The 17,797-nt window shown below is 53.9% G+C and overlaps 1 long non-coding RNA gene across 2 annotated transcripts; it reads right to left on the bottom strand.

The window, feature by feature from the left end:
- Positions 1-4,286: 4,286 nt before the first annotated feature.
- LOC138919984 (uncharacterized) lies at positions 4,287-6,341 on the bottom strand. 2 transcript variants are annotated; one of them, XR_011430567.1, is made up of 4 exons: positions 6,081-6,341; positions 5,823-5,935; positions 5,542-5,661; positions 4,287-5,057 (listed from the first exon to the last, which is right to left on the bottom strand). It is a non-coding gene; the product is annotated as an uncharacterized lncRNA (long non-coding RNA). The 2 variants fall into 2 exon arrangements; XR_011430566.1 differs by lacking the exons at positions 5,823-5,935; positions 6,081-6,341 and having other exon boundaries at positions 5,542-5,805.
- Between the last annotated feature and the right edge of the window lie 11,456 nt (positions 6,342-17,797).

Raw genomic sequence — 17,797 nt, 5'->3', positions numbered from 1 at the left:
GCATTTCGCAGATAGGGAAACTGAGTCAGAGAGCTCACCTTGACCAAGGACATGCACCTACCAAGTGGCAGAGCCGGGATTCACACCTAGCCCGCCTGGCTCCGGAGCCTCTATCTCTAACCACTGGGAAGCACAGCCTTTCATGAGCCTGTGGTTTGCCTCAGTTGGCCCGTTTAGTCCTCACACTGGCCCTTCCGGGACCAGGTTATTATTCCCATCTTCCAGAAGAGGAAACCAAGGCTCCTCTGGGAGGCAGGGAGCTCATTCAGACACCGTTTCCCTCACCAGGCCCATGGCAGAGCCAGCTGATGGATCATGGCACAAACTCAGGTCCCCCCACGGCAGGCAGGTGCCATCAATTAATCAGAGTCGGCCCACACCTTGAAACCTACTTGCCGCCCCTCAGCTGCACATAACCTCTGCTTCTGCGGGTCCCCAGAGGCCCTCCCAGCCCTTCTGTCTGAAAGAGCTCGGCCTGTGTTCCTACATGTCTCCCCCCGCTGTGGACAGCGCCTAACTGCCACCTGGGCACTCCTGGCCCCAAGGGGCTGGTCCTCCCTCTGTGCAGTGCTCCACTCTATTACAAATCGAAACTGGCCTTGAGCAAACCTCTGACGCCATGTGCCTCAGTTTCCCCAAATGTGAACTGGTCAAAAGGCAGCATGATGGGCCCCAAGCCCTAGAGAACAACAGCTGTCCCCTGTGTTTTCTGCTCCTCCTGGAGGAAGAAGCCAGTTAAAGACCAGACCCACATGGGGGCCCATTTCTGGAGGATCGAGACTTTGGGGTACTGCTAGCCCCCATGAGCCCCAGATTATACTCCCAGCGGCTCATACAGCAGCGCGTTGCAATAGATATTAATTGCTACATTAAATTCTATGATATTGCTTAAGAGAATGTTCATTTAATTTCCCCGCAACTGTGGTCAACCTGATCTTTAATCGAAACTGACAGGCGCAATTTAAATCAGGTAGAAAACTCCTCGCACTTTAAGGGAGCCGAGAATGGCATGAATATTAAATGGGTCAGGACAGTTGGCAACACTAATATAGTTTAAATCAGAACAAGCCTCAGCTACAGCTTTTAATTATTCATGCTCTCCTGGTAAGTCGGGCCCTGACAGCAGTGTCACCGGGAGTTCAGGAAACTTCCTCGACGTGACATGAAAGACAAGGGGTGCAGGGGTGGCGGCGGCTTAGCCCAGGGTCCCGTGTTAGGTCCGAGCCGTCTGAGGGTAATCTGGCTTGGAGAAGATGCTCGCAGGTAGTCCTTGCAGCCTCTGGCACCACGTAAACGCTGCATGCTAAATCTGGGAGGGACAGGAACAGAACCACAAAGATGCACAACCAGATAGGGAGACACCGGCACATGGGGGCATAGATCAAGGTCAGAGATGGAGACGGACTTACAAGAGAGGTGTGCAGAGACAGAGAGAGGCAGAAACTGAGCTAACAGCAGAGACACATGGAGGCAGAGCCAGAAGTTACATCAGAGACGTAGAGAGACACAGCAGGGTCAGTCAGGGAGGGGGGCAGCTCAGAGCCTGGGCATCTGTCTGTGAGTATCAGGGTGGGGGCCTAAACCATCAGAAGAAAGCATAAACAACAGAACGTGTCCCAGAGATGGTGCCTGGGGGCCGAGGGCGGAGCCTGCCTTGCAGGCACCAGCTCCTGGAACAGCACAGGCTCCAGCCAGCATTTCTTGGGCTGAGCCAGGTCCATAAATCACTCGGGATGGGAAAAACCTGTGTGCAGCCTTGGAAACAGCATCTGGCAGGGGAGATGGCAGGAGGGACGGTGAGGGGCCTGGGGGAGAGGAAGGACAGACAGAGAGAGCAGACAGGACAGATCAGAGATGAAACAGACAGACGGAAGAGATGAGTCAGACAGATGGAAGAGACAGGAAAAAAGACCAAGAGAGATGGTCTAATTATAAGTTGGGTGGGAAGTATACAGTGTTCTTCAAGGGGTCCTAGAAGAAGCCTCCCCACAACACAGTTCCAGAAATAGGAATTCTGAATCTGTGTTGGCCTCTTTTGACCCCTTCCCAGCTGGCTCCTATCCTGGAATGCATACCTCTCTTCCTTGTTGGGGCCCTTTGCCTGGCAAACAGCCCTCTGGGGCAGAGTAGCAGCAACATGTCTCAGGCTTTCCACAGTATCTACCTATCCTATAGGAAACTCTTACACCCTCATTTTAATCCTTGGAAAGAGTCTGCTTTATATCTGACCCTCTTCTCTACCTTGCTTTTCCTCAAATCCATCCTGCCCTTCAGGAGAGAGAGGCGCAGAAACACAGTGGGAAGATGCACACGCGGAGATGGACAGAGAGAAATACATGGGACAAGTCACAGGGAGCAAAGACGCAGCAAGAACTTCCCTTCCACTCTGACCTTCGAGATGTCGTTTGCAGGGAACTTGCGGTTCTTACGAATAACCTGCCTTCCTACGCCTGGGGCACTGACAGTCCGCGAGACACTTTCTCTTCCATTGTGCCACCTCGTCCTTGCCCCCTCCCCAGACTCCCCAACTCTAGAAGGGCATTCTAGAATATTCATTCCTGAAAAGTACTCCCCAGGATGGAGCTAGCCCACGTGATTAGCCCGAATGGTCAGTTATGAGGCATCCATCTAAATTCTCCCTCCCCACCCCTATTTCCTGCCTGGACCGCCTCTTGAGTTGATGCACATAACATGGCGCAAAGAGCATAGGAGGAACAGCCACTTCCAGCTTCCAGCCCCTGGGCATGGGAGCCTCAGTTTCCCCATCTGCCCAATGGTATGTGACAACCCTAAAGGATGCCCCTGAAGCCTGGCTGAGATAATGTGGGTGTAAGCGTGCAGACTGGACACATGAGAGAAACTGCTGTGGCCCACAGTCAAAGGACGCTCTATAGGTCCTTAGTGGAACTGGGAAAAGGGTGCCTGGATCGATGTGCACGCCCCAAACCTAGTCCTCCCACAATTCAGCCCAGGCAGGGTTCCCTTCTACTTCCAAAAGGACAGGGTCTGTCCCCACTTCTGCTCACACGGCCAAAGCCTCGGGGCCGCCCGGCATCCCTCTCTGGTGCAGACCCTGTGGCTGCAATTTGCATCCAGTCCCCTGGGCGGGCTGATCTCCGGCCGGAGGGGAAGGTAAATGGAAAGGCAGCCGGGGCTTCCTGCGTGTTTGCCCTCTGCAGCCCGTGACATTTACACACGCAGGGCGGGCAGGGGAGGGGAGCAATGAGCACCCCAGGAGCGGGCGTGCCAGCCACGGGGGAGAGCCAAGCCTCTGGCCGGGCCGGGTGGATGGATGAGGATTTTCACATCCTGTCTCTTCTCTCTGGGGGGGAAACCTTGCTGTCACCTCCAAGGATCAGCAACAAGCCCAGGTGGGCCTGGGGAGGTGGGCCCAGACTCCAGTGAGGAGTTCCTGCTTGGACCCTTTCCCCCAGGGGCCAACCCCTCCCACACGCTCAGTGTCCCCACCAGCCCCAGACAGCCAATATGGTACAGCACTGTGTCCATGCAGCATGTGTCCTGTTGTTGCCTTGATTCACAACCACCCTGAAAAACAGGAAGGGCAGCACTATCTGTTTCCTTCTGACAGCTGAGGCCCAGAGAGGTGAAGCGATGTTCCAGAGGTCACACAGCAAGCGCTGGTGGAGCCAAGTCTCATGTCTTCTTCTCCCAAGGAGTGTCTCAGCCAAAGGCATTTCCCCTTATGTCTGTCTCACATTGGCCCAGTGCCCCTAAACTTGGGGCCAGGCCGTGTGCAAGGTGCTGGGGATCAAAAGGAGAAACTAAACCCATGCCTTGTCCTGTAAGACTTCACAGCTCAGTGGGGGAAATACTGAGATGAACACCCTATAACAGGACTGGCCGCATAATTTGGGGGGCCCAGTGCAAAACAAAAATGTGAGGCTTCTTGTTTAAAAAGTTATTACAGATTTCAAGAATGTGACAGCAGATCATTAAACCAAGCCTGGGGACCGTCTGAGCTTAGGGCCCTGTGTGAGAGCACAGGGTGCCTGCCCGTGATGCTGGCTCTGACCTGTGGCTACAGGCAAAGGGTGATAACAGGTGTTTACAGAGGCCGTGGGAGTGCCGCAGGGAGGGTCTAACCGGGGACCAGGAACACGGGACGGTATAGTGGACAAGAGCTTGGACACAGAGTCAGACAGATCCTGACTGGTGGACCTTGGGCAAGCTGCTCAACCTCTCTGAGCCTCAGCCAGGATAATAGCTGATTGGCCTAAATTGGTCTACAAAAAGCAGTAACAGTCCTTGAACACAGGGAAACTGAGCCAATGACGATTACTGCCCTTTATTATTGATAGCGATGGACAGGGTAAGAGACAGGCAGCCCCTCCCCAGCCCCTCCTTCTGAGGGGCCACATGGTGGCCGGACAACTCCACAGTAGAAGGACATCCATCGCTGGGGGATTTTTCTGGCGTCTGAATCGTGTTGGCTATTACCCGGCACAGGAGGACGATGTTAGCTATGGGCCAGAGGCTCTGCACACTGTAGGACAGAAGACACAGCCAGCACAGGGCGTCCGTTCGCCGGCTAAATTCCTTGGTTAAATACGGTTTCACCAACACCAACTGAGCACCCTGCAAGAGCCAGACCCCGTGCTGGGTCTCACACACGGATGAGACACCGCCAGCATGGCCCTCTGGCCCTCACGAGACTCACGGGCTAGTTCTTGCCGCAGCAGACCCAGAGTCTTGCTTTAATAAAATCATCATCATAATAACAGTAACAGCATCAGGGGCCACTTCTGTGAGGACTTACTACGTGCCGAACACGGCGAGGCTTTCTTTGCATTATTTTTTCTCGATCCTCACCCTGCTCCTGTGAGGAGGTCACTCTTGATAACTACCTGTTACAGATGGAGAAACTGAGACAGCGAGGTCAGGTCACTTGGCCAAGGTCACAAGGCCAGGCAAGCAACATTCATTCGTTCAGCACATATTTGTTGAGCATTTACTCCGTGTTGAGGTCTCTGCTAAGGGAAACCATGGTGAGCCAGGCGGGCCCGCCCTCGTTCTAGTCGGGGAGATGGACAATGAACCTGACAAAGAAATAAAGCAAGATTATTACAGGCTTTAATTAGTGCCAAAAACAGAGAGGGATGCTAAAGTAGAAAATAACACAGGATCTATTCTTGATGGGGCCTAGATCGGCGCCTAGCACATAATAGGCACACAGTAAATATTTGCTGACTAAGTGAAAAAGGAGGTCACATGGTATCATTTTTGCTGATAGCTGCGGAATGAGAAAGAACTAGTCAGGCGAGGAATGGCTAGCTCTAGGTAGTGTGAACAGCACATGCAAAGGCCCTGAGATGGGAAGGGCTTACTATGTTGGAGGAACTGAAGGGAGGCCAGTGAGGCTGGAGCACATTGAACAAGGTAATGAGTGCATGAATTGAGGCCTATAGATGTTGGTAGGGGTCAGATCCCTGGAGGCCGCCATGATAAAGGAGTGTGGAATTTATCACCAGGGCAAAGGGAAGCCAAAGAACGAGAACAGGACAGTGACACAATCTTGTTTACCTTGTAAGGAGATCACTGCTGCCTTGGCATGTGGCAGATTAAAGATGGCACTAGCTCTTTGCTGCTCTTCTCATGGAAAGGGAGAGTCTATCTCTCTTCCCCTCGAATCTGGCCCTTGACCTATTTGACCAATAGAATGCATCAGAAGTCATGCCGGGTAATTTCTAAGACTGGGCTTTCAAAGGTCTGCAGCTTCTGCTTTGGTCACTTGGAATGCCCCCTGTGGAAACCCAGACAGCTCGGTGAGAAGCCCACGTGGAAAACAGAGGTATTCCAGTTACCAGCGCTGGCTGAGCTGCCGTCCGCCAGCCAAGCCGGCCTCAGGGGACCGCAGCCCCGTCAACACCGCGTGGAGCAGAAGAACCACTCAGGGGAGCTCAGTCTCCTCCCAGACCTTTGAGAGACAGAGGGGCGTTGTTGTTGTCAGTTAGTTTAAGCTTGGGGAGCTGTTTGTCACACAACTGGATAACTGAAACACGAGAACAGACTGAAGCTGGGCAGACGCAGACGGAGAGACAGGATTTCAACCCAGAACTCACTGATGGCGATCCCGCTCCTCTCCACCGTGCTGTGTAACACCAAAGAGTCTCTGATCGCTGGTGCCCTGGTTTAACGCTCCTGCCCGTCTGCCTGTCCATCGCTCAGACTCGGGTCCCCGTCTCCTGCCAGCTCGACCTCCATCCGCCCTCTCCTGGTCCTGATCCCTCCCTGGAGACCCAGCGCGGCCAAGGCCTCTGAGGTCCGAGGGGCACAGGAGGATCCCCGTCCATCTTGCCTCCATGGCCCTGCCTGCGTCATTCATCCTGGCCCCGGAGGCAGTGCTGGCCTTGGTGGGGGCAGTTTCCGCCCTCCCGCCGGCCCTGGGGAGCGGGCCGCTGCCCCACCAGCTCTCCTCTGCGCTCAGACATGACTCACTGACCTTTACGAGCTGGCGCCTTGATGGGCCTGGTGTTTTATTAACCTAATAAAAAGGCAGCCTGGTTCAGGGGCTTAACATTTCTGGAGAGAGGAAGGCTCTGCCCCCCGGGCATTGGGAGGAAGAAATACTGTCTTGGGCCCGGCTCCCCCGGCACCGTTCTCTGGGACTTCTCACGGGGAGGCGAAGAGCGGTTCATTGTATTCCCCATCAAAGACCAGCAGCAAGCCACGCCGCTTAATTTAATTTTGTAATCAGTGGAAGTGCAGGCAGAGGAAGCCGCTCGCTGTTTTCTCCACTCTGCTTTTTAATAGGATATCTGACAGCACACATAATACAGTGGCTTTATGCAATAAGGAACACGCATGCACGCACACACACACACACACACACACGCAAGGCAAGGTGGCTGCCGGAGAGAGGAAAGATTCTGGGTTTTGGAGACCAGAGACCTTCCCCCCTGCTCACTTGTGGCTTTTGGAAAAGTCGCTTCACTTCCTCGTGCCTCTTTAGTTAACAACGGTGTTTTCCTTATCTTTCTCAGATTTAGTGAAAATAAGAGCTAATGTTCATTGCGGGCTTAATTCATGGGCTGAGGAATGTGCAGAGCATCTCACTGAATCTTAGTAGCAAGTCTCCAAGGTAGCTACTGTTCGTATTTCATTTTACATAGGAGGGATCCGAGGCACAGAATGGTTGAGTAACTTGCCCAAGGACACACAGCCAGTAAGCGGCAGAGCTGTGTTTCAAGAGGAATTTTAGCTGCAAGCAATGGAAACTGACTCTAGATGTCTAAACAGAGAAGATGGTCATCCATAGGCGGGTGAGTGGCCAGAGAACCAGCTTGAGGCTGAGCTCCCAAAACCACACCATAGATGAGGAAGCCATCTCTGCACCTCCGCCCGCTCTGCCACTCCGTTCACCTGCCATGCTGTTCACATCACAGCCAGGACCTTCTCTTTTGTGCACCTACTCCACGTGCCAGCACCGATGCCACTTCTGCCCCAGGAATTCCACCTTGTACCCCTGCCGCCCCCCGAGGCAGCAGCCTTGGCGGTCCTGCTCAATAGCAGACTGCTTTCCATAGTGGCCCCCATTCCCGATTTCTCCCAATTTTCTCAGAGAGTCTGGTCAAGTGAGTTTGGCTGGTGGAGCCCAGGTCATCTGCCAACTTCCTGGCTGCAAAGAGGGCTGGGAAAGCGAGAATTCTGGGTTCTCCCTCGGAGACGCAGAGCATGGAGGATGGTCCAAGGATCCAGACAGCTGAAAACAAGAAAAATGTCAATTCGCCACTGGGATTCTCGGCGGGCAGTCTGACCGAGCACCTGCCCTTGACCGGATCAGATGAGGAGGCGTGAAAGAGCTCTGCCTGGTAGAAGGGGCTTTCACGGGGTGGGGTGGGGGGAGGGTAGACGACACTTCACTGTGCTGGGAGCTGGGGAGAGTCTCAGGGTCATAGTCCATGAGTGACCACGGTCTTCACCCAATGGAGCGAGGTGTGCCCAGACCACCACCAAATCCGCTTAACCTGGGCTCGACTGGTCCACAGTTAGTGACAATGTGGCTGGGCACTGGGAGGGAAACCCTTGTAGCACCATCCACGAGGATGCCTGAGTCCCAAGGACCCCATCTCTGGATGTGGCCCCACCCCGACCTGCTGCCCAGCCGCACCAGCCTGCTCCCCATCCCCTCAGCTCCTCCTGCTCCTTCCCACCTCGGTGCCTTTCCACGTGATTTCCCCCCTGCCCAGATTGCCTTCCCCTTCTCTGTGTGGCAAGGTCTCAGGCATTCTCAAAATAATAATAACAATAGTGTGTGTATACACATGTTTTTAAAATTTTATATACCCCAGGCACTTTTCTACATGTTTACATATGTTAGCTTATCTATTACAACAGTCCTATAAAGTAAAGAAAATTATCATCCTCATTTTACAGGGGAGGAAACCCAGGAACAGAGAGGTTGAGTAACTTGCTTAATGACACACAGCCAGCAGTGCTGGGGTTTGATGGCAGTGCTGTGGCTCCAGAGGCAACTCGGCTCCATGTCCACTCAAACGCCACCTCCTCTGTGAGACTTTCCAAAAGGGCTCCACGCCAAGACGACCTTCCCTCCTCTGGGATCCCACAGCCCCCAGCCTACTCCTGCAGGATCAATTTCTTTCACTTCAGTGACCCACTTACGTGGTTCTGCTTCCCCCACTAGGCAGCGGGGCAGGGACTGTGTGTAAGCGCTGTTTGGTTTTTAATCTCTGAGTCCCGTGACCTCACTCAGCCTGGTGCCTGGGAGATGGCTCCCTGCTTGTTGAACCAATGAATGAGTTTGTTAAGAAAATTCATAAGGTAAAAACAAATCATGGCCAGAAGGTCTGAATTACTGAAGAGGGGCAGCTGTTTCAAGACCCTCATTTCCTAAGCACCCCCCAACCTCTGCAGACTCACCCCTTGGGCTGACAGCATCATCTGAGGGCCTCGCCAGGAGGTGCCGTCACCCAGCCCGATGGAGCAGGCCCCCTTACAGCAATCAAGCGATAATTCTTTCAAACCATTGGGTATTAGGGATTTTTCATTAATTAAACCTGGTGACCCTCCCTACTAATTAGGAAGGAAGAAAAAAGGAAAGAAGCAAGGATATTAACTCTGATTAAGAACTTACTTTGACATGTTTCTTTTTTTTAAGCAGTTGTCAAACACCGTCTCTGGACCAGCTGCATTGGAATACTTGTGGAATTTTAGGATTGTTTTTTTTTTAAACTACGGATTCTTGAGCTCCTTGCCATGGAATTTCTGGTTCTGTTGGACTAAGGTGGGGCCTGGTACCTGCCTTTGTAGGTGACCCCGTGGGGTTTTGCCCTTCCAGCGAGGCTTGGGAACCAGCACTTTCTATCACATTTTCCACCAGAAGGCCACAAAGAGAGGCTTATTAGTCGCTCTACCCAGGTGGGGCTGGCGAAATCAGGTGCTGTCCAAGGCCAGCAACTAGCAGACTGGTGGAAGGGGGGTGGAGAGATCTTTGGGTGAGTGTAATGCCTGGCATGAAAGAAGAAAGTAAAAATATTGGAACAATAAGAGATGACCATTTTGTTTCCTCCTTCCCCAGTCTTGGTCAACTCCTTCCTTTGGGTCAACCTCTGGCCCCCAGCTCGCCTGTCTGCTCTTGTCCTCGGCTCAGATGACCTGTCCCTGCCAGCCTTGGTCCTACCCTCTGGCCCATGTTACCTCTGGGTCTGGAAGCCTGCTCTCCTGCCATCTGACTCATGGCTGGCAGCCTGCTCCAACCCTGGTTCAGTTTTCACCACCCCCCAGCCCCCACTTCATCGCCTGACTCATAACAGCACACATACGACAATGTCTTTAACAGACGGTCCACTGTCTCAGCCCCAGCCCAGAGGATGCCCCTTTAATAGGGAGCAGAGTGATTTACTAGGGCAGAAGAGGGCTCATATTACGGAACGTAAACCTAGCAAGTATTTGCAAAGCACCTGCTATGACTCTCAGAGAGATGAGAGAGGGTCCCCGCCCTGGGAGTTCACTTTCACACTGGGATCAAGACGCTCTCCGAAGGAGAGAAAAGCCCTCCGGATCAAAGGCAGTGTCCTCTGACACAGAGGGATGCTCAGACTGTGGGAAAGACAGCTGGAACCATCCCCGCAAGCAGAGGGGCGCAGAAGCAGGACGGGCGAGTTCGACCGCAAGGTCTACTTAGGATTTTAGTGGATGATGTGGCGGGAGGCTGTGGGGGGTCCCAAAGCAGGGAAGCGGGATGAGTAATAAGAAGGGCTCATACCAACAGCACTTAGTCGGGCAAGGCAGGACTCTAAGCCCTTTACGCTGCCAACTTAAAAAGAAAACTTGCCTGTTACTTCATCTCAAAATGAGTTTATTCAGGAATAGCCAAAAGAATTGCAATTTCAGATCCGCATGCTGTAGTGAACCACAGGCAAATCCAGCAAAGGAGGGGAGCTGCTTTTATAGACAAGAAGAAGGATAGGGAGGGGCTGTCCTAAACAAAAATCCATTGGGGGAAATAACAGTTCAGGGTCCTGGTGGCTTCTCACTGGCTGAACTGCGGCATTTCTCATTGGCTGAACTGTGGTGTTTCTCATTGGCTGAGCTGCGGCGTTTCTCATTGGCTGAACTGTGGTATTTCTCATTGGCTGAACTGTGGTGTTTCTCATTGGCTGAGCTGCGGCGTTTCTCATTGGCTGAGCTGTGGCATTTCTCATTGGCTGAACTGTGGTGTTTCTCATTGGCTGAGCTGCGGCGTTTCTCATTGGCTGAACTGTGGTATTTCTCATTGGCTGAATTGTGGTATTTCTCATTGGTTGAACTGTGGCGTTTCTCATTGGCTGGGCTGAAGCCTTTCTCATTGGCTGGGCTGTGGCGTTTCTCATTGGCTGGGCTGTGGCATTTCTTATTGGCTGGGCTGTTGCCAGGGGGACAGAGAAATCTTCCTCCAGCAGTGAAGTAGTTTTACTTCTTGTCAGTGATGCAGACATCCCTCTCTTCCTGTGTGGTGTAATTGATGATGAGTGATTGGGCTGGGAGCTCCCCCTACAGGCCTTCCCAACTCAGTTTAGTTAGGATTTCTTTTATTAGTTTCCACATGTGTCACCTCCTCGCTTGATCCTCACAACAACTCAAGAGAGAGGCGCCTACGAGGGAGGGCATTTCACAGATGAGGAAACCGAGGAGCAGAGAGGTGAAGGAAGTTGTCCAAGGTTGCACAGCTAAGGGAGCTGACCTGGAATCTGAGCCCAAGCCTTCTGGCTCCGAGGTCCATGGGTCTGACCACTCTGCTACATCCACTCCCCGAGTGGAAGGGACAGCTGGAGGGAAAGCCCAGCACGGGTTTGGAATGGGTTCAGACTGCACTGTGGCTGCTACCTGGTGCGAAATGAAGGGGACCTGAAGCCGACCCTCCCAGTGGGGCCTGAGTGGAGAGAGCCGTGGGGAGCACTGGCGTAGGCGGTGTGGACTGTCCTGTGGATGGCGGAGAGCTGTCAGCTGAGGGGGATGAGTCTGGTCCCACTGTGCAGGCTGCTCCAGGGTGGGCGAAGGTGCAGGACGTTTCTGCAGAGCAGGGGCAGGGGTGAGGCTTTGCACGGGAGCTGGGAGGAGATGCCAAGAAGATGGAGAGGAGGGGCATTCCTGGAAAAGCGCCCTCTAACCCTGGGCTTCTCCCTGGGCTACAGTCACTGCTTCCTGCCACGGGCCAGCTGAGTGACTTTGGGCAAGTGGCTTTGCCTCTCTGGCCATCTGCAGAATGAGAGGAGACTGTCGGGGTCCAACAAGGCCAGGATTGTCACAACGGAGCCTGGCAAACCATGGGCCCTGTTCTAGTAGGAGACGACGCTTCTGTGCCTGATCCACTTTCTTCCTCCTCATCTGTTTGGTTGCTGATCTCCCTACTGTCTATTCTGAATCTACCTGTAGACTTTGACCAGTATTTTTGTAGTAAGTGACCTCGCATCATTTTTGGATGTAGGCAGGATCATAAATTATGGAGAAATAAGTGAACGTGCTCTCAGCCTAGGCTTTGCATTTCCACCTGGTCCCTGCCTGTGGCTACAGACCCATCTGTCTCCTTAGCTGCGTCTCTGCCTGGTCCCCTGCTTTGGCCTTGTGACCCTGCCCAAGGAGGGGCTCTCAGCCACTCCCTGCTGCTCTGGAATCCCCATGTCCTGCCCCGCTCCTCCCACCTCCCCAAAGGAGAGCACACGGAAGAGACTGGAAGGAAGACCCCACGGTGCGAGGTCACCAATTCCATCCCCGGAAGGCATCTGTGGACTTGAGGGGGTCAGGCTCAGCCCGCATTCGGCTGGGATGCCTGAAAAACAAAACACAGGCTGGTGACCAAAACAGGAGAGCCAGCAAAGGGTTTTGAGGCATTTTCTACAAAGGGGCTGATGTCCAGTAGGCAGTTGGAGATACAGATTGGAAGGAGAGAAAGATTCGCGGCTGGAAGTGCAGGCTTGGGAGTCATCTCCATAGAGGTTTATATTTAAAGTGGATGCTTCTGCTATTTTGGTCTCAGTTGACTTGACTAATGTTGTAAATTAGCTGTTGCTAAACATTCATCATGATACAAATAATCTTAAATATATTACATGTCACATTCATTCACTGATAATTACTAACAGAGTCCCCACCATGTGCCAGGCACTGGGGAAACAGGGGCCAATAAAACAGACACAGTGGCTGCCCTTCCGAGCCTGGAGTTAGGGAGGGGGCAGGTGCAATTATACAAATCCTGGTTTAACTACAGTTGTGGAGACAAAGCAGGAGAGGAAGAATGTGGTGCTCTACCTGAAGGAACTAATCGTGGTCTGGGAGTGAAGGCTGGTTTCTCTGATGAAGTGAATTTTCAGCCAAGATTTAAAGAATGAGTGGAGTTGGCTAAGAAAGGAAGTAAGGGGAAAAGCATGCCAACAGAGGGAATAGCACCTGTGAGGGCCCTGAGGCAGGCAGGAGCTTGGGATGAGGGAAATGGAACAAGATCCACTTGGTTGCCACTTACTGAGCAAGGAGAAAGTGTCTGAGATGAGAGCTGAGCTGCGAGCTTGGCCATATCACGCAGGGTCTTAGAGGCCGTGAGAAGGATTTTAGATTTCATCGTGGGGGAGCACTGGGGAGTCATTGAGGGTTTTTGATGAGGGGTGACGTGGTCAGATTTGTGCTTTAGAGGGACCTCCTGGCTCTACATGGAGAAGCAATTGAGGGGAGGGGGTGTGGGGCGACTTGAGCAGAGCTGCATCTTGGCCAAGTCCCTGGTCCAGAGACACTTCTGTGTAATGTGCCCCTTGTGCCTGCTCTGTGTCTCTTCTTCTGCCTTCATCTCCTATTTCAGGGAAAGGCACCACCTTCTTCCCAATGGTCCTAACCAGACGCTGGGTGTCCCCATGACTCTACCACCCCTCAGCCCTGTGTCCATTCCCCTTCCAGGTCCTGTCCCTTCCATCCCTTCTCTCCATCCCCACTGCCACGCCCCTCCTCCAGGCAGGCCACCATTCTCTCCCATGTCAGGCACCACCACAGCCCCCGAGGGTCTCCCTGCCCTCAGACTGCCCCACTCAAATGTGACTCCACACTGGGATGACTCAGGCCCATCCCTCCCACTTTCCCGCTTTCTCGTTGCCCCGACGGGGCCACCAGCCCATCATGACCTGCTCTGTTTACCTCTGGAGCCTCATCTCCCGCTCCTCTTCTCCCCTCCCGGCCCACCCCACGCCCACCTCCACTCCTCTAGAACTGCTAAACCAATGCTATGCTCTTTATTGCCTCCCAGCCTTTGCCTATGCTGTTCCCTCTGCCGGGAACCCCATTTCCACTCTACTTCCCCTGGTCGTTCCTCATATTTCAGGTCTCAGCTTAATGCCATTCAGTCCCTCCTTCATTCATTTGACAGACATTGTTGGCCTTTAACATGTGCAAAAGCCTGTGCTAGGCGCTGGGGATCCAGTAGGAACCAGATCAACACAGTCCCTGCCTTCACGGAGCTTACAGCTTGGCCCCGGATGTAGAGTTGTATGTCTGCTCCGTGGGTCCACATCTCCCAGATTTTTGTGTGATGGGACGTATAGTTTATTGTTACTGAGGGTTGTTTCCCCTCCCAGCCTGCAAGCCCTATAGGGACAGGAGCCAAAGCACCTGGTGCAGTTCTTGGCACATAGTAGGTCCTCACGTGTCATGCATACAGAGATGACTAAGACACAGTCCTGCACTGAGCGGGCGAATGTGAAGTTCCTTCGAACAGCCTCAGGAGTTACCCCCGTGCAGCTTGGCTGTGGGATCATTGCTGCCAGCACCGCAGAGCCCTCGTCACCCAGGGCACTGCCAGCACCATCCTGGCACTGCCCTCCCAGCACCCCCTGCCCATCACACCACTTACACAGAGCTGAAAAGCCGGGAGACCCGTTTCCCTCCCAGGCCAGCACAGGGGCACTGCCACCCCTGGAAGCCCTGCTTTTGCATGCGAGTACTAATTGGAAAAAATGTGAATTAGCCCAAAAGTTAGTCCACCCAAACTTGCATCCTGTGCTCAACATGAGGCAGGTGACCCAGGCCCCTGCTTACCACGCGTGCCCCTCTCCCCCCCGTGCCGCCTGGCTCTTCCGGCCACCTGGCGGAGGAAACAGTCCAGTGCCCGCTGTTGAAAGAGAACAAAAGAAAGAAATTGCCCGTCGAGGGGAGAAGAGATGTGTGGTCCTTCATTAAACACAAAACCTCGTGTACCAGCCCCACGCTGCTCCTGCTGGGTCGTGGGACGAGGGAGCACCGGAGCCAAGGTGGATGCCACGAGTCCATTTGTGACATGTGGTGCCTGGCCCCCTGCCCTGTGCCTCTGCTTCTCGTGGCTGGGGCTACTCAGAGACCGCTCGGCCATCCCACGACCAAGTCCTTGCCCGGGTCCTGCCCTAGGGAGGGGTCTGAGGGCCCAAGCATAGGCCACTGGGCACTCAGGTGAGCCTAAGCTGCAGTTTCTGCTGCTGCAAACGGAAATGGGAATGCCCGCGGGCGGGTTCTGGTTAGCCTCCAATGAGTGTACACGTGGGCAGGCTCAGCACACACAGTGAGCGTCTGTGTCCTTCTTTTGCCCTTTACCTGCCCCTGCTGATGTTTGGTCCTGCCCTGTGGAGTCAGGCCCACCCTAGCCCCCACTCTGTCCCCAGAACGAAGAGTAAGAGGGTGACGCCTTGCCCTACCCTGACACAGCGACCTGAGGGACTCCTGTGGGCAGCCCTAAGATGCTCCATGCCAACATGACGCCCCCCGCAAGCAGCCCAAAGCTGGGCCCCAGAGCCTTCACATCCCTAAGCTGGAATCCTCCCATCCCCTCCCATTGGCCCATCCCTGGACCAGAGCCCTCCCATCCCCTCCCATTGGCCCATCCCTGGACCAGAGCTCTGCTATCCTCCCATTGGCCCAAACCTTCCTTCAACTCTGCTGTTGGCCAGTCAGCTCTGCTGGGCTTCTGCCATGGTTTCCAGACTTATACCTGCCTAAAGTTTCCAAACTTGGTCATTGGTGGGGTCTTAGTTCCTACCCTGCCTCTGTGGCTGTCCTTCCCCAGGGCTGCCCTGTGTCCCTTCCTCAGCTTCCGCCTCTGGGAAGGAGAGCCGGCGTGGAGGGGGAGAGCATAGTAGGCAGCTGATGAATCAGTGACTTGAGTTCTAAGTCTGGCTCCCCCTCAATAACCGTGTGGCCTTTCACCTTTATAGGGAAATACTGCTTTACAGAGGTGATGGGAGAATGAAATATGATCATCCATATGTGGTGCCTATACAGTGCCTAGAGCTTGCACATCTGGCATTCTAGGCACTTTACACGTGTTAACTCATTTAACTCATGACCAACCTATGAGGTGGGTGCCGATATACTCCCATTTTACAGACAGTGAAACCAAAGCACAGAGAGTTTATGGAAGTTGCCCAAAGCTAAACAGCTAATAAGTGGCAGAACCGCATATTCAAAGTGAGGGGGGCTGGCTGGAGAGTCTGTTCCGAGTCGCCACGCTGCGTCTGCCTTCTATGTGGACGCTGTGGTTTCCATTCTGGATATTGTTGTTTCTATTGTCAGACTTCCTAATGCCAAGGCTGTCTGCCAGGCTTCCGAATTGGACCACCTCCTGGAAGCCCTCGCTGCCGCTCCCCACCCCCCCCCCCCCCGCCCCCGCAGATCAGAGCCCCTGCCACCTGGGCCTGCACGTCTGTGTGTGAGAGGGAGAGTGTGTGCAGACTCTCGTGCCTCTGCGTGCCTGTGTGTGCAGACGCTGTGAGCCAGAGAGGCCGACAGAGAAAAAGTCAGAGACAAAGAGATGTTGCTGCCAAATTCCCCTCATCTCCAACAGAGAGAGAGAGAGAGAGAGAGAGAAAGCATTGGAAAGAGGGGGAGACAGGAATAAAGGGAAAGATAAATCGCTCTGTGTTTAGGAGAGGATGTGCATTTGCGTGTGTGTGTGTGTGCGCGTGTGTAAGAGAAAGGGTCTGTGAGGGGAAGCAAGTATGAGTGTGTCTATAACTCCGTGGTGGGTTTGTGAGAGTGTGTGTGTACACACATGTGAGAGGAACTGTAAATTTCAGAAGGCGTTCAGGAGACGGGCTGTGAGTTCAGGAGACTCACACGTGTGAGTGTGTGGCTGTGTGTGCCCGGGGAGAGCGTGTGTGCGTGTGAGCGTTTGAGTGGGTTTGAGAGGGTGCACCTGTGAGCCGTGAGAGTCCCACCCCAGGACAAATGGCACGATCAAGGCTGAGCTTCAAACCAGCCGTAGGTGACTTTGGTGGCAGAGAGGAAGGAGGAAAGGCGGGGAGAGATGCGGCTGGAAAGAGGAGAGAGGCAGGAGCTCCCATGTGGGGGAGTGGGCTTGTTGGCCGCCTTCCACTGCCAGCCGTCCTGAAAGCCAGCCCAGCCAGCTGAAGAGCGATCACGGAGCAGACTCGGAGACAGAGCGTGGCCTCCCCGGGGGCGCGAGGCCCAGCACACGCTCGCTGGCAGGCACTGATATTTTATTGATTATATAACAGCCTGGAGCTGACTGTAGTTGGGGCAGGGAAAAAGCAATTTTCCTCCTCTTCTGCCTTTCCTTGGACCTCCCCAGCGAGCTGAGGCCAGCCCTGCATGGGCAGCCAGTGTGTGTCCAGGTCGTTTGGGCAGCAGAGCAGAAGTCCCCAGGCTCAGCGACCCTCCTCAGATTTGTCTGGGCGCAGGTTCTGCTCTGGGGACAGACACACGGCTGAGGCCAAGAGAGAGCGACAGGGATTGGTCAGCCCTCCTCTCCCTGCCCTGCCCAGGCCGTGGAGCTGGATGTGATTCCTGCCGGCCTTTCCATTTGGGACAGGAATGGGGAAGGCCAGTGTGGGCACATCAGGGATGGGGGGTCAGGAGCGTGCAGGCAGGAGGCCGTCACCTGATTTTGAAGCCAAAGCAAGTCAGCATCAGCATCACGGGGTGGTCGTTAGTTCCCCATGGCCTCCACTTTCCTCATCTATGCAGTGGGTACAATCTCTCGGGATTATTGAGAGGCATCGCTTCTCCATCACCTGGCACAGGGTGGGCACTCACAGAGCCGGGTGGTATGCAGCAGAAGTGAAGGAAACAGGCTCAACGCAGGCTTGCCAGAGAGGAGACGATTACTGGTGCACAAAATCCAAACTTAGTCAGCACTGGAGAAGGAGGAAGGTGGGCCTGGCTCTGGACAAGTGCTAGGCAAGATGAGACCCTTGAGATGTGCACAAGTTACAGAGGAAGCAGAGCCGGAGAAGGGCCTGAGAACCAGAGCATCACAAGGGCCAGGAACACTGGGGTTTCCTTTTAAAAAGAATCTTGAAGCGAGTGGGAGTTG

The sequence above is a fragment of the Equus caballus genome, chromosome 2, assembly GCF_041296265.1.
Source record: "Equus caballus isolate H_3958 breed thoroughbred chromosome 2, TB-T2T, whole genome shotgun sequence".
Classification (NCBI taxonomy): domain Eukaryota; kingdom Metazoa; phylum Chordata; class Mammalia; order Perissodactyla; family Equidae; genus Equus; species Equus caballus.
This window is presented reverse-complemented; position numbering and strand designations above follow the sequence as displayed.